General features: G+C 40.6%; 1 protein-coding gene across 2 annotated transcripts in view; it reads left to right on the top strand.

Moving 5' to 3' along the window:
• The window catches only part of Pgant9 (polypeptide N-acetylgalactosaminyltransferase 9), a 113805-nt gene that overhangs the window by 26736 nt on the left and 69947 nt on the right, over positions 1–17122 (top strand). For both annotated transcript variants that reach the window (XM_076384563.1, XM_076384562.1), the window contains exon 2: positions 6762–6833. The gene's annotated coding sequence lies outside the window, so the exon portion shown is untranslated. The remainder of the gene's footprint in view (positions 1–6761; positions 6834–17122) is intronic.

Below are 17122 nucleotides of genomic sequence, written 5' to 3'. Positions count from 1 at the left end.
GGGCTCAAAGAAAAATGGTCCGCGATAAAGGGTACACCGGTCTGGAGAACGATTTTATTCTCCCATGAAAGTTGCGCTCATAAATTGACGGTAAAGTTGAAAAATTGTAATGGAACTGGCGCGCGAATGAATGATGGCGTACATCGCGAAAAAGATAGAGGGCTTCGGAAACGCTGCTTGATTAATGCTCGATCACGGTGACGTAAGGAGCCGTATACGATGCTATCAGGGTTTAAAACGACTGAACCGGAACAAAAGATAGGGGCGTGAATGTGTCTGAAGGATCGGTGAATTGCTTCAGGGGGGTGGAAAAAAAAAAATACGCCGCGGTCAGAAGGGTGGTTCAAAAAGAGCATAGCCGATGAAAACTTCTGTTTACGTTTTCAAGACCCCTTTCCGCGGAATACAGTGATTAATGAGGTCCACTATCGCGGCGAGCGCACGTGTAACGAATACATGCACTTCAGCTTCCGATTCGCGATGTTTGAGGATGTCGTTAATCACCATCAAATGTCTGCTTTTTTCTGTTTCCAAGCACTTCAACTTTTCGAGATGCTGACATTCGATGGGAAGTCGTTTCGATGCTATTTTGGTTAATGAGTTGGTTAATGTTAGTAACCAAATAAAAGTTGGTTATTTGGTTAATGAGACCTATATTTTTGATTGTTAGAGATTCAGGTTCTAAAGATCGATAAACTCGGGAATTCAGTGACAAATTGAGTTTAATTATCTATGTCAGCCAGTGAATCAGATTGTTAACAAAATAAAAGACACGATCAGCCCATTGGGAATTTAATTAAGTTCTGCTAACACTCTTTTGTCAAGCGTCTTCTTTCATGGAATACTCCCCTTTTGTGTTCGGTGTTAATTGTCACTATTATTAAAGTTGTGTTCTGAGCTGATGTTTCATGGTTGCGCAAAAAACACTTTGATATCCATTTTTTGACGAGAAATGTAACTGGACCGCTCGCGGAGAGCATCAATCACTTGCGCACTCCTGTTGTGAAACCTAGAAGCTTTCTCGCTTTGTCTGTTTTTTTCGTTGGATTAATCGGGAAATCTCCTGGTGTGTTCACTTTTTTATTGTTTGACAATCTATTCAGATTACTATACTCGCGCTATGGAGAACGTACTATGTACCAGAAAACTTCTAATTAGCATTGCAGCTGCCAAATGACAGGGTTTAATATTTAAAAAGATTCCCTGATGTCATGCATCTGGCTATACGGTAGTCTACTGCTCACGATAGTAGACACTGCAGACATGAATATAAAATATTTCAAAGGGAACTTTACGAATACTTAAAATAGCACTTAAGTAACTTAGATGAAGAATGAGATAAGTCTGTATAAGAAGAAGAGTGTTCCTGTATCAAGGTTGAAAGATCTCCCTAGACTTCGGGACACCAGCACATGGTGTAGAGAACTCTGGTTAGCATACGAAGTTGAAATCAAATTTATTCAAAATTTCATTAATCTAAACTTGAAATATGTGATGGATCAGGCACCAGATTCTCTGAATACTTCACTCTACCTTCTAGAAACATGACCATTTGACATAAAATTCTGTTCTTTAATATTTCCTAATTATCCTCTGCTTCACCGCTAGACGCAACTACATGTGCCTGATGAATGCCTTCAATCATAAGCATTATTAATGGTCACCTTATTATCGTGAAATTAGTCTTCGACCTCACCTCGATGCTGGTCAGTCCCGTTATCAGCCAACAGTAGTTTCGTCTCGATCTGAACCAAGAAATAACGCAGGAAGCGTGCCCAGACGTAATGAAATATTTTCCTTGGAGAAGCTAGATTTCTAGGTGACAGCGTAAAAAGTTGTTCGACGTTAATGGCTCGGTAAAGATTACAGAGGGCGACTCGCCACGAGAAGCGAAACGCCGTTATTCTTCGCGACGCGATGCACCGATATCGCGACTCTTTGGCTCCTATTCCACCAGGGGGGTGAACTTTTCCCTGAATTATGCATGATCCCCTCCCTTGTCTGTCTTGATAACTGCTGACTATCTCCTCGCCCCCTTCGCCACGCCTTATTTAATAATAACGACACTTTCGTTGCTGCAGCCCTTATCGGCGTTTCGTCATTTCACAGTGCCTCCGTGCCTCTTAAACAGGGGACGTAGAGAGAAAGGGATGACGGCAGGTCTCGTAAAACGGAAGTTACGATCATCCCGTCGCTTCCTCTCCGTGATCCGAGCGATTCTTTAAGGTGAAACTCGTGAAGACATTTAGATATTCCATTCAGCTGAATTTATGGTAGAGTTGAGGCTCGAAATAATATAAAGGAGATATTAACTCTTGGCTATTGTGGTGTTAATGTTATAATGAAAATAGAGAGATTACACTAGCATGATTTTGAGAAATGGTTTTAGATATAGAAATAACAGGGTATTTTAGAGGGTCAGTTTTAGTATATTAGTTCGCGCAGTAATTTTTGAGGATAAGGACGTAGGAGTAACACGAAGAGATGGAAGGGTCCCTAAATGTTGGAATAGGTAAATTTCGTCAATTACATTTCGTTTGTGTTCACCCTACTGTAAATTAAACAATTTAAAAGTAATTGCGTGCAGAGCCTTTGGAGAGAGCTAAATTTCCATTTTCCTATAGTGAAGGAAAACTCTTTAAGCGTTATCATATTGCCTAAGAAGCACCCTTTGATCGCGATGCACTTTGTACAGGAAGAAGTGCATAACAGATCATGCGAGAGATTACCAAATTGCTGAACATCGTGTTCCTGCCACAGAATCAGCTGCTTCCATGAAAAAATTACACAAGTCATTTACTGGTAATTTTATCGAGTGGAAACAAAATTGTTTTGCGTTTATTTATTTAAAATTTAAATTGCATATTAGATAAACCATTACGGAAATTGCGATCATACGAACAGCAAATAGTCGCAATTTAATATTTAAAATATATAAATTGAATTGGTTGCCATAGGCACTCTAACAAATTCATTTTCCACTCTTTAGCATTTGAAAAATTCTGGTCATTCAACTTCTGTTTTGCGCACATTTGCAGTTTCGAGAGGTAATTCTGAGTTAAAATTTGTAACATTTTGTAATTTCCGATCGTGCAAGCTCTATTACGATATTTATCGATTTATCCATGTCAATTATTTTATTTATCAGAAGTTATAATATCCAGAAGCTTCAAAAAGTGTACAGTTTCATGGAAATATGAGAATGTAACTCGTATAAATTGCCTCGACTGAACGCTGTCAACGGGAATTCGACTGTAACTGTACAGTGACTTTATCTGCGCGTCGATGCGTCTTGCCAAAGCTGAAAACGATCTTTTATCCCCCACGGCATGGCACGATATACGCGCGAGTCTACTAGAACACGACACCATTCGGTTTATCGTCCATCTTCCTTCCGTGCTCGAGTCTACGTTTACACGTTTAACCCATTAGGTTAATCCCGATTGTAAATCCAGCTGCAGATCCATGGCGACTGTATTTTTTCCTACGCTGCTCTTGAAAGCACAGAAATTCATCTCGACTCCATATTCCACGAATATTCTCCTCTTTTTCGTATCACAAACAAAAATAGTAAAAGTGGATATTTTTAATGAATCGACACGACGTATCAGATATTTTTGAAAGAGATAACTTTTGACTTCCATCTTCACGAGACTGATCCCCCGAAGGCTTCACGAAGTTACGAAGCAACGATGAACAAACTTTCCTTGCCATCCTGAACCATATTTCTACCGTCCCAGGAAACATCCATACCCAGGAACTCGAGGAATCAGAGCCCTAAGGGTTTCTGTACATCCCTTACCAGATTCCGAAATACTTCCACTTCAGCCACAGGTATCGCTCCTCACCGAGGATCCCCGAAACGTTGCAGCATCGATCAAAAAGTCATTCCAGCGGCGCCCCCTCCAGCAGTATCGATGAACTCGCAAATGGTATTAGCGAAATCACTCGGAAGGAGTGGCGAAGAGGGATTTTCCACGATTGGGTGAGTTCTTCCCTCGATGGCTAGGCTCACTCGAAGGGGAGAACGAGTTCAACCGTTCTTCGATAATCCTACCTCCCCTCGTTGTTTGTGTTCCTCTCCGCCCTTTCCAGTCTCGCAATCCTGCAAAATCTTGGGACGATTGTTGCTCCGGGCTCCCAGGAATTGGGCTGCACGGTGCCTGGGAGAATAAAAAAAGAAAAAACAAGAATTTCGCACCGTTAGCGAAACCTGTTTGGCTGGTCCTGTTCCAGCAGTAGTGTTCGAGTGTCCATGGGTGCTCTTAATCGGTTTGATTTGCTGCGATGAATACGCCGCGGCGACAAATTGCTAGGATCACGTTCGAATGCACCTACGCCCCGCAAATCCGCTTTCAAGCGTTCTAGCCAGCCCTCGTGGGGGAGGGCCAGAGAATTGCGGTGTATCAGGTTGAAAGGAAGAGTGAGGAGGGTGGAGTGGGCTTAAAGCCTGACGGATGGGAAAAAATTCGACAAACAACCGCGGCGGTGATGGCGTGGAATCCAGCTCATTTTTGACAAGGCATTTTCTCCCCGAGTTTTTTATCTTCCTCTCACTTCCTCTTCTCTTGTTCCTCTGTTTCGAACACGATAGATATTGGGATACGCTTGTTGCGTTTCGCTCATGGTTGTGCCTCCGCAGTTATCGCTGCGAGCAGAGCCGCGCGAAATTGCTTTCGACGCACGGTTAAGTAAGGAACTTTTTAACGATTCCACGACGGAAGTTTTCGTTTCGCGGAAATTTCGCAAACCGAGGAACTTTGATTAACGTAGAGGGTGGAAATATTAGATAGTTTTATTTCTGTCGCGGTGTCCTTTGATTAGATTTTCAGGACGAGGGTTGTTCCTAAAAATCTGCAGCTTGTGGTCCATTGGAAGTAGTACTAACAAAAGAAAAAAAAATAAAAAAAAATAAAAGGACTGTGCTAGCGTGAAAGTAATTCCACTGGTTACTGCACAGTACCTGATTTTGCGGGGCGAGTCGTTTGTGGCGCATTTTTCCCAACGCGTAATGAAAAATTGCGGTGGCGAATGTTCCATCCCTTAAGTAAGACTCCCGACGAAGTAGGAGCAGTTTCATGTGGCCTCGTATAAAATGCATGCACACGCGAGCGTTTATAATTTCACGCTTGGAAATAACCCGACAAGGATGCACCGAAATGGTAGCAAGCTGCTGAGATTCGCGATGGATACGCCCTGGGAAGTCGCTCGAGGATTGCGTGGAGATTGGGTTCATCTCTAGAGATGCGATTATTTTGCCATGTTTGAGAGTACTAAAATCAATGACTATTAACAATGAAACATAACTGTGGAAGTGAAATGTGACGCTTTTGATATATCTACTAGTGATTCAAACGATTGATAGATATCAGAATCGAGATTAAATTTCGATGGAATTGCTAAATAATTATTCAAAATTAGGATTCTTCAATTAAGGATTCATTAAATTTCTAAATTTAGTATATGTGAACTAATAAGAAATTCTAAGAAAGAGGGGTGTCCTAGAATTAAAATGAAACGGTATTCCAGCGAAGTTAATTGTGATTCTCAATAAATTGCAACAAGCTTGAATACTGCATTAAAGCCATACACTGAGTATGCGTGAGCAATGGGTAGCCAGCAATGCGAGTAACCGAATGTTAAATAGAGTAGTGTGTATAAAGAAAATAGGGTCGTTAACGGTAGCGGTATCTATATTTATCGATACGCTGAATGTTACACGAAGCGCTAATTTAAACGGTACCTACAAAATGGTGGTTTGAAAACCATGCAACTTTAATTAGAAAATTAATTAATCTTGTCGATAATCTTTAATTGAATTTCGAATGTCACTTTTATTCAACAGATACCACAAATTGGGTTTATTGAAATTTAGTGACTAAAATCTTTTATCCGCTTTTTATTTCGATTAAATCTTTACAACTGAAATATCTATTTGCAGAATATACTTTGTATTTTATTTTGTTACGTTGCTATCAATGTAAGACTTGTTATCTACTCGAATCGATACAAGAATCCACTGTGCTCTGTTGAAACCAACCCCTTTCTCATTGTATCTTGTGCACGAGTAAGGTGGAGTAAAATTTCAAAAGGGAACAATGCAGCTTTGTGCTTGCACAGATAAGCCGAGTGAAATTTAAAGTTCTACATTTTCTACTTGAATTTAATTTGCATGGCTGGAGCTTTTCCTTCCCGACTCGCCACCTTTCCTTTAATTCTGCCTCGTGTTTCTTCATCATTATATGAAATCTAAAGAGTACGTATCATTTACTATCGAGTCTATAAAGCAATGTAAATATTGATCGTTTATTTTAGAAATTACGATGTCTTGTTTAAAATTTTATGGAAGAGGAAATTATAAAATGTTCGTGCAGGGAATGGCACGATGATTTGCTGAGATTATACACACACGCTCGCAAATGTAAGATCTGGCGATATTCTAACCATGTCCCGTATGTCGGTTGCTCTGCTGGATATCCTATCTCTGGTTTATGAGCACTTAAATCCTAAAAATGAAATAGCACATGACATTTTATGCTTCCATCGTGCCACTAGCGTGAACGGAAATACTTTATTTTCCAATCCAAGTAGCTCCTTCTCGCAATATCTATCCGTCATTCGTTGAACGTTACATGTTCCCCATGATTTAATGATTTCCTAAAAATATATATTCAAGTAATGCTAGATGCTATCCCCTGCACAGATTCTTTAGTTGTACTATTATACTATTCCTTGACAAGAAAACTGTTTTTCTGTTTCAGAATTACTTGAGCTCGTGCACCCTACAGGAAACAGTGATCCCCTAACTTGTGGACCCGAGGCAGCAATGTTAGGTAAGTACTAGAAGCTTCAATTATACATGAAATACGGTTTTTGTATTGGGAAATTAAGAATTCTAAAATTTGGAGAACTTTCTGTGTCCCAAAGTCGAAGGAAAAATTTCAATTTGAAAGCATTGGACTACCTTAACGATTACATATTCGCTGAGCTCCACACTTCAGCAACCGTCGAGGTTCTACTGTAGACAGAAAGCGTTCTGCTACAGCCCTTATTAGAACATTCAGACACAGTAACAATACAAAGTTCCTAAGTCAACTTCCCAAACTAGACTAACCATAAAGCCTTTTACCCATTTACAATGCTTACACTCTCCCTAAACCCTCGATAAACGTGTCACACTGTACACCGTCGCGTCACCAGCAAATTGTGCGTTAATTCGTGTAACCGGGTTAGCAGTTGAGCGTTGCGACATTGTTAATGAATAGAACAGCGGCTGTTAGATATCTCGTGGAAACGTGACGCGGTTGAATGGGCCCTAGCTGATAACAAAACTCGTCTGGACGAGGAATATTAATGCCCGCGCGAAGACGACTTTAATAAGTCCGCGACGTAATGAAAACCATTCATATAAAAGTTTTCCTGCGCTAGGTGACGCTTTAATTGAACGCGAGCCGCGAAGAGGTCTCGGCCACCTTCATCCTCCCTGCTTCTTTCTTACGCCGAGGCTGTAACAAGATGTCAGAGATTACTCGGCCAGCTTTCCGTCTTCCCCATCACCCACGTTGCCTTTTTTTTTTTCTTCTTTCACTCGACGAATCCGCCATTACTTTCGTGCCCCCTTCGCGACTTTCATTAAAAATTTTCTGTTGGTCGAGCCGATGGAGTCGCTTCCTGGGAACGTTTCAATTGATATCGAGCCTACCATTCAATCGGGAACAAAGAAGGAAAGAGGATCCTGGTCGGGAGCTCCATCGGCGAAATCGGCCCGACGGTTTTTCTACTCTCCCTGGGGTCTGAGGCATTAAGGGATCCAGCCTTTCAGATTGAAGGTGTAAATGCGGGTTTGATGGGAAATTTCTGATGGCCAGCGACCGACAATGAGAGTAATACTCAGAGCGAAGCACGCCTTCCAGGTTCACTGGATATAGCTAGGTTGTTGGCTGTCGCGTTGGTTACTTGTCAATTGGGGTATTGAAGCATTGGAAGTGCAAAGGTACGTTGTAACTACTGTGTTTGTACTGCATTGGAGATATCATTTCTCAGTGGGCTGGTCTCGATGTTGTAATGAAAGTAGAATAGATGGATCATTAGGATCCTCTTATCAAAAATTGTTTAACACAGAATATTCTTTTCGTCTCTCAATCATGTAGGAATCTCACACTTACATTTTCGTCAGTTTATGAATCATAAAGTGACATTTGAAGTGATAGAAGTATTCATTAGTCCAAATTTAAGAGAATTCATTTCGGGCAGGAAAAAAGTTATTATTACTGTCTTATTATTATTCTCAAATATCATGTCAAAAACAGATTGTCAACGTTGCTATTTCGTCGTAGCTTCCCTCAGATGAACAGGGACATTTATACCATGAGCTTAATAATTTAGGAAACGTTCGGTGCTCGTCACACTTAGATCATGTTAACAATGTCCGCGTTAATAGACGTTTTCGACAGTGGCACGTATTCGTTCCGATACTTCGTGGAATATTCAGTCGCAGAAAGCGGAATCCAAGCAACGCTCACGGCAGCAGGTGTCCGTTTCAATTTACTTATCTCACAGAACGACAGCCACGGTCGCCGTGTTTAATTTCATCGCGGTCAGAAGGCGCGCTAGAAAAAGGAAGTAAAAAAGAGGGCAAGCCACGTCGCAAATACGTCCACTCTTCTGCATGTCGCGATCCTTTTGCTCCCCTTCTCGCGTTCTCAGGTTATCTTCCTCTTTCGGTAAACCGTCCCTCTCGTTATCAACGTTTTACTCGATTTTTCCGCCCTGGCACCTTCCATAATCACGTTTGCTCGCTTTCCTGTTCTCCTTTCCCTCCCTGTTCCACGTATCCCTTTCCTTTAATTGTTTTTCCCAGGTTTTTCTAAACGTTTTTCCCTATGAATCCCTTTACCTTATTTCCTTTGTTTTCTGAATTTCACGCGGTTGCATTCTCTTATTTTTTATATCAATTAATTGTCCATGTTCTAACACTTTTAGTATCCCTCGTTTCCTTTTCCTGGTTAACCAATTTTGTGGTAATAAGATTTCCTTATTTTCTATGAAATCTTTTGTTTCCCATTCTTCTAATAACTTTCCTCTGTTTCAACTGTCTTTATGTTTTCGAAGTGCCTTGCCACAGCAACTAACTGGATCATTAATTTTTCATTGGTCGTTTCACCATTCCCTGGCAATTTCAGAGCCCTCCCCTCTTTTCGAGATAAATGAGATTTGCCGATTTTTGCGCCAGCCATGCCATTCGTTTCCGTTTAATGAGCTTGATTTAATTACGTACTTTCGAGACGGTTTAGTGGACCGAAGTTCGCTGCTCTCTGAATTCTATCACAGCACCATCCAAGCCAGCGATGCACATGTCGTGCTTGCAGTTCGATTTTATACACATGCCCGTTCGTACTTAATATTTATTATTTATAAATAATTCGCTTTAAGATAGGTCACTGGAACTGAACCATGTTTTTAAAATTAGAGAATGAAGATATATTTACTCCTAATTTTTGTTTTGTATCTTTTGCTAAACATTTTTACCAACATGACAAATACGGTGTGAGTCAGTTATCATTATCATACATTATGGTACAGGTGGATCGTGGCGTAATGAGTTTAGGAACTTCTAGCTTTGAGTTAGTAAAGTTTTACGGCCGTTCTGTTCTCAGTTGTTCCTTCTATTTGCATAAAGTTGCCCGGTGCAATCGTTTGCGCTTTCATAGTTGTGGCGCATCTGGATACAGTTTTGGTAGTCTCCGATCAGTCGTATGTTTCACTATTGTTTCGCGTGATATGTATACGATAAGCCCACTATAGAGCATTAGTGTTTGCCGACGACGCGTGTTATTCCCTATGGGATAGTGGATGGCTGTGGCTCTGTGCATTCGGAATTAACAAAGCGTCAGCACCAAGGTTTCCTTCATTAAAGTGACATTTTGGGTAGTGATACTTTTATATTAAAAAATATTTATTACTCTTGTTTTTGCAACAGCACCATTGTTATAGTAATATTAAGTCAACATGTACTTCTTCAGTTTTTAAAACTATTCATACTCTTGCAACGTTTTTATTAGTTTTGGTTTTTTATCTCTACTTTCCACCTTGTCAACATTTTTCTGTGGCTCCTCAGAGAATGCCCTGCGTATGTACAAAAGTATTCTGTAATAATTATTCTTCGGTCATAAAGACCGCTCGTATTACCAACCATAAAAAAGGATACTTGCGAAACAGACATGAGGGTGTTGCCTGGTTGCATTTTCGTTGTATACTGTAGAACATGTGGTAAATAAAGGACTTTCGGTGAAAAATAACGAAAACGTTGAGAGAGGGACACTCCTGTTGCCCACGAGATTAAACGTATAACCTGCGTGTGTGCCTTGCTTCTTCGTTACCGTAAAAGGGTTAATTAAATTCCCGGTATGCATTTGATTAAAAGCGTCAAATAGTGAATCTGACGTTATGGAGCTTTGTAATGTGAACTTTCTTGCTAGGTGATTGTATTCTAAAGTGCATCTTAAAATCTGAATTTTGAAAATTTAAAAATTTGAATTTTGAAAATTTAAAAATTTGAATTTTAAAAATTTAAAAATTTGAATTTTGAAAATTTAAAAATTTGAATCTTGAAAATTTAAAAATTAAAATTTTAAATACAGTTTAATTAGTATTAATATCAGTATTAGTATTTAATTATTACTTTAATTATTATCATTACAATAAACGTATCCAGGTGTCAAACTTAAAATTCTATTTTGTTAAATTATATGCTGCTCAATGTATCAAAGGAAGAGATATCAAAAAATGGTGAAGTTACAGGTGTGAAGATACAATAGTTTCGAATTACTTTGACCGAATTCAAACTAGTCGCAGTTCAGCGTAACAAAAGCTGAAACCTTCAAGCTCTTGACGTTCGTGAATGTCATACGGTACATAGAACAGTTTTACAAAGCAAGGATTTATTTTTTCCCGACAACATGTATCGTGTAAAACAAACCAAAAGCACAAAGGTGAAATAAAAAAAAGTGTCGTGAATGTAGGAATATTGTTGCGACGCGTTTTAGTATCGTTTCTCTCGAAATCCGCGAAAACGATCGCACGCGAAAAACATGAGGGAACCTGTTGAAAACGTTCCGTATCCAAGTTCGCGGTGGCAAGCGTTGAAAGACTTCCGTGTCATCCGGTGGAAAGTTTTGGGCAAGGAATTCAATGGCCATTTTCAGGAAGTTTAGAAGTGTCGTGAAACTATCGAAAACGAGCCACGGCCTCGATTACCATCAGTTCGTTACTTCATTGATTTTCAATAGTTCTGTAAATGGCTCTTGAATTTCTTGGACTTTTGAATTACTATGCTATAACTTTGAACATTTTTCTGGAAAATTTATCGTAGAAGGTTCGACAAATTTTTTAATGGCTTGAAATATTTCTAAAGGAATAGAATTATTTCAGTAGATAAGAAATAAGTTAGAATATTCTTAAGCAGTGATTTTAGCAATATTTACTTATTTTCCTAGTGTTTCGTAATTTTGTATACTTATTTTGGAGCTACCTTATCTGAAACTAGTGCATCGGTACTTCGTAAGTCGTACTTCTGAAAGATCCATGATTCCTCTCACATAAAACACCATTACCGAGTCTAGGAAGATTCCTCAATCCATTCAATGGCAGATAGCATTGCCAGCAACGTTACTCTCCGTTCGTTGCCCATATTTCTTCAATCAATTTCGAACCAACGAAAGGAGAACGTGGTCTGCAGTACAAGTTCTTACATAGCCGAGTACAAAAATCGAAGCACCCTCACCTTCAAAATAAGAAAAATGAATCTTCAATAAGATGAAATATAAAGTCAAATTTGAAATCACCATGATTTCGAAGGGCAGTCAGAGTGCATCCAGACCGAACGGAAATGGAAAAGTTCCGTTAACTCTGCTTGCTTCGAGCCATCGAGGGGTGGAGAAGAGACTGGTATCTCGTGTTTATTCGAAAAGTTTTCGAACTTTATGCAAATCCAGTGCCAGCGACGACGACAACGACGACTGTCGCGCTTCGTTACCGGAAATCGTCGAGTATTTCCGGCTCTCTTTCTCTCGAGGGTACACTTGCAATCTCCATTGTTTCGTGAAGGAAACAGAGGCCAGAGAACCGGGAACGTGTTGGAACTTCTTCGGCATACTTTCGTCTTCGGATTAATTAATTGCCTCTTCCATTTTACCTCCTCCGTACCCCGTCTTGAGAGTCCTCTTAACTCCAATGCGGCGGGTGGACGTTGAACGAGGACGAAGGAGAAGGGTAGGGGTGGGCTCGAATCGTTGAAAAAAATGAATCGACGTTACGCGAAGTTCATCCCGTTTCTCTCTCGTCCTTTTTCCCCTGGAATATTTGGAACGATCGCGTTTTACATTTACGTAATAACGTCTTATCGGGGAACAACGTGATTAATGTAGCCTGGGGAAAAGTTTAATTGACTTCGGCGGCCGAAGATATCGCGGAACTTCGATTTCGGGTAATAACGATTGGGGCAATTAAGTGGAAAATTGAATGGTATTGAGTTGGGGCTGTGGACTATCGGAGTATGAATAATTCATTGAAAGTAAGACTTATTTTCTGGCTTCTGACGATCTCGTTTGTACCGACATTATAACATCAACTGAGTCTTTTTCTTCTGTAGATCATTTTTTAAAGTTAACACGCTGGTTACTCAAAAAAATAAGGAAATCATATTCATTAGGTTTGGGTGTAGGTATAAGGTTTCCAAGGGCGACAGGAAAAATTGCTAAGAAGAGGTTTTGCAGTTGAAGGTAGATGATTTATTTCGTTTATTCAGAAATTTCTGAATATTTCGTTTACAAATTTACATGTGACGCTGATATAACCCTCGAGTAACGAATAAAACATTCTTCCACAAGAGGAAGCTCTCAAAGGTCATATCCTCCGCCATCCTTTTTGTTTCATTCCATAAACAGCTTTCACAGTCTGTCTAGCGTATGCAACGGTAGACTATCGCGCGAAGTGCAGTCTATAGAGCAGTACAATGTAGCCAGCGAGGTGTAACTCCTAGTGAGACGAATATTGCTCGTTCAGTCTGTTCCGTTTCCACCATTTTTGCTTCTTCCGCCGTCGTCGCGCGCTATTATCCTTCGGGGCTAGAAAAGGACTTTCGTATCTAGACGATGCGCTTTGTCGTAGTCAGAGGAAAATGTAGTAAATTTTCGAGACGTTACGAAGGAAAATGTTGAATCAGTTAAGGAAAAATTTCATTTTACATACGCAAGATTGTGAGAGGTATTTTTATTAACATTTATGTTACAAAGTTAAACAAATTTGATCAACTTATGTTGCTTTTATATGAAGAAACTTTGTATACCATGCACCTGTCTGTGAAGTTATGAGAAAATGAAGTTCTAATCAATAGCGGGTTGCTAAGCGCGTCTGACCATATACTGTCCTCTTTCCCTTGCTCCTTCATACATTCACCTTTCGTGCTCTAATTCTATCGATCAATATTTTCCTTTATCTCATTACACGCACCACCTGGTACACTAATTTTTATGGAAGTTATGTTCATTAAACAATGTTTCAATAAACATTTCTGCACAGTGTGTGCTAATTTATGTAAATTGCATTTCCGTATATTTAAGAATTTTCAGTTTTCTCTGGTAGACATAAAGTTTTTATAGGAAGAAATTTTTAATATCCATGCCCATGCTGCACAGTTTTAAACATTGTATTCATTCATAATCATAGATTTACGAAAATATAAAAAATGTAAAGAGCAACCGTTACAATTTGCGAAGAAGAAATTTCTCCATGATATCACTGCTTGGATTGTCTTGGTTATTTCACGACATAGGTGGTACGAGAACGTTGCATCGAAGGTATTCTGTTTGCTCTGGTGAATGCATGCGCATAGAACAGAAAATCGGATATTCTCGGAGTTTTTCCTCGCCGGCATAAGCCACATAAAACCGATGAGACTTTTGTTTGCACGACATCGTCTGTGTATCGATGTCGAGAGAAAGGCGTTCCAACATGTGCCTTGGCTGGTCTACAGCAGCAGAAGTGGGTTGTCACTGATAAGAGCTTTTTCCATAATTTTCCGATAAAAATTCTACAGAACAGTACCTTGTGTTTTCCTCGAGAACCGTCTTCAGAGATCTCCGCACTAGTATCAAAATCTAGCTTTGCCTAATCTGTGCCGTGAGAATTTTCATATCTGATACTGTAAAATGTTTCTGATTCCTTAAATTCTAAGTACACGAAAAAAATAATAATTCATAACTTAAAGATTTCCTTTTCACCTAGAGTTCCTTTCAGTCCTATTCTTCTGCACGATACCATCCATCATCTTAAGAACCAGGATCACAGTATGGCCTACGCTCGGAACTTCCCACTGCTATTGCTTCCCTGCATCCAGAATTAATTGCTAATTGCTGCAGGGCCCATGCAACGTGGTACGCGTGAACGACCCCTTGTCACACGATTTTCCAGACGTGCGTCGCATTCGGTCCTCCCGACGTCCGGATCTTCAGGTCGGGCGTCCATCCGTATGCTAAACCATGCAAAGCCAACAGCCTGCGCGCAGAATTATGCCGCGGAGTGTCTAACCCTATGCTCGTCTACGTTCGTCCATGTAAACGACAGGCACCTCTTCCCGTTTTTCTTCTTCACGGGACGTCAGCGCAACAATGTTGCCGCGAGTCGTGCACGTGCATCCGGCCGGAAAGACACGCGAGCGTTCCTCGAGTGGTGGGATCCACTCGTGACGCAACTGTCATGTTCCCGCTTGTATTTCGTGGCCTGCCATCCTCCTACCTTCCCCCGTCCACGGCGCAGATTTATACGAGCCATTCTCATTGTTGCTTCAGCGTACGCGTCGAGAATAAATCCAGTGCTCCTCTGTGGCCTCGGTTGAACGTCCTGATCAGAGGGCGGACTTCGGTGATGCTTGGGAAACTCTTGCTGACGTGAAATGGATCATTATTTGCATAAGGGGTGAGTCCGAGCACGTAGTGCAAGTGAGAGGCGATTCTGTGTTTCGGAATAGGGTAGATGTTCGATATTCAGTAGTCTGATAGGGTAGAGGCTTGGTTGTTGTAGGAAGGGGATGAAACGCGTGTTAGAGGCTGCGTGGAGAATATTTAAACCTCGTGTGTTTGAGTTAGTTAATACTAGTAGAAGCTTCTATCTGCTGAAAAGTGGAATACCATGAAGATATATTTTGTACTTATTTCTTTTGGATACATTAAATACATATTCTGAATGTCTAGAAACTTATTTCTGAAATATTGAAAATGGCTCGTTTCAACTAAGAGCTTCTCTAGAAATGGAATTAATGCAAAATTAGTACAATTACTGAAAAGTTAACTCCATTACAAGTTATAAGCGTAGAATATACCAGTGGATGCCTGAAATTTTTGAACTTTCCCTAATTTCTCCTTGCTACATTAGTTCTCAACGCGCTAATCGAAACTCTTGTTGAACACACACATATATAACACGTACCACGCCAACCACTTTTCACAGGGAGGGCGCTAGCGCTATCATCCCGATAAGTTAGAGAGGCGAGCGAAGTTGTATAGCTTAATGGTACGCGTTACCGCGGGAAGACACAGAATAATACCAGTTTAACGTAGCGTGCATGCGAAAAGACTCGCGACATAGTTTGAACGAGTTGAATTCGGTTTCGTCGCGGAGTTTACGCGGGGATGTCGGAATTCGCGCGCACTTTCCGCTTCCCCAAAGTGACCGAAGTTGAGTGCAGGGCAAAGCTGGTTCCAGTGCAAGAACGTTGCGGAATATTTGGTAACCTGGAGTGCAGTTCGGAACTCCAGCGAGCTGAAGTAGATCCACCGACTTGTGCGTGTACATTTGACGAATTCGAGTGCCCACTTCCTGTTCTATCTACCTCCCCTGCCATTTTCATATCGGATTTGTGGAACGCCCCTCGAGTATCGTTGGGATATTTAAAGATGGGAGCCCTAGGGGTTTCAGTTTCAGTCTGCAAATACTGTTAATCTTTCATTGATCCAGATTCATTCTTGAATCATTTCACGTGCTTTGAGTTGTTGTAACTTTGCAAAGAGGAATCGTACAGCAGTGAGCCTCAGCTTATTTTAAAGGGTAAAGCTTCTACTTTCTTATTCCTGAACTGAATTTTACCGAAGACACTTTTGTACTTGGATACGGGGAGGAAAAGTAAAGGTGCTTTTCCCCTACAAATTTTCCTAGGAGGATTTCCTAAACCTATGATCCGCAGTAGGTACTGCGCATCATTGCATTATACTGTTTTGGGTCCTAATATTCGCTCTGGTATCTCGAACATTAATTTTAGTTTTTGAGTTCTTTAGTTCCTACTATGTAACAAGAATATTAATCCTCAAGACTACATTCTACTATTTTTCAAGGAAACTCAAAGCTTTAAAAAACCGCATGATATAAATAAAAGCCACGAAACAGCTTTCCCATTGCCTAACCCGATTACTCGAATACAATGCATTTCATGGATATTCGGAAAGAACGTGCGCAGCTGAACGAGCAAGTTTACTGGACGATACGTCGAAACAGGCGTCGTAAAGTTGGCGAATCCGATTCCGAAGTTCGAATCACGTTTGGAAAGCTCGAAGTCTTGCGAGTAATCAAAACGGTCGACATCCGTTCAGTCGCACACTCGCGCGATTCTTATTCGATTTCCCGTGTTTTCCAGCCAGTCGCCGCGTGACTGACGCGGCCATCAAATTCTTTCCTTGGAATACAATTTCGTTTCGTCGCTGGTAAACGCGGATGAGAATCTCGCCGATGTCTTGCCGACGTCGATGCGAAACGTCATGCTTGGAAAATTACTGGTGGTTGCCGGATGGAAAAGAAATACCACGGAAAGCCTCTAAACGTCGAACGCTCCGATTCCATCGAAAGCGAATTGTTCCCAGGCAATGAGAGCCAACGCAGGCTCGGGGACGCGGGATTCGATGAGAAAACACGCGTTCTATTCAAATAGATTCAATTTTGAGCGATTCAATCTGTTGTCGCCTGCAGTGGAATTGGTTAGGAAATAACTTTTGTGATATAGATTTTTAAGATCACCTTTTCTTCCGTTATAGTACTGGGGAACTTGGTCTAAATTTGAAACTAAAGTATCCTTCTG

Source organism: Calliopsis andreniformis, chromosome 9, assembly GCF_051401765.1.
Source record: "Calliopsis andreniformis isolate RMS-2024a chromosome 9, iyCalAndr_principal, whole genome shotgun sequence".
NCBI lineage: Eukaryota > Metazoa > Arthropoda > Insecta > Hymenoptera > Andrenidae > Calliopsis > Calliopsis andreniformis.
This window is presented reverse-complemented; position numbering and strand designations above follow the sequence as displayed.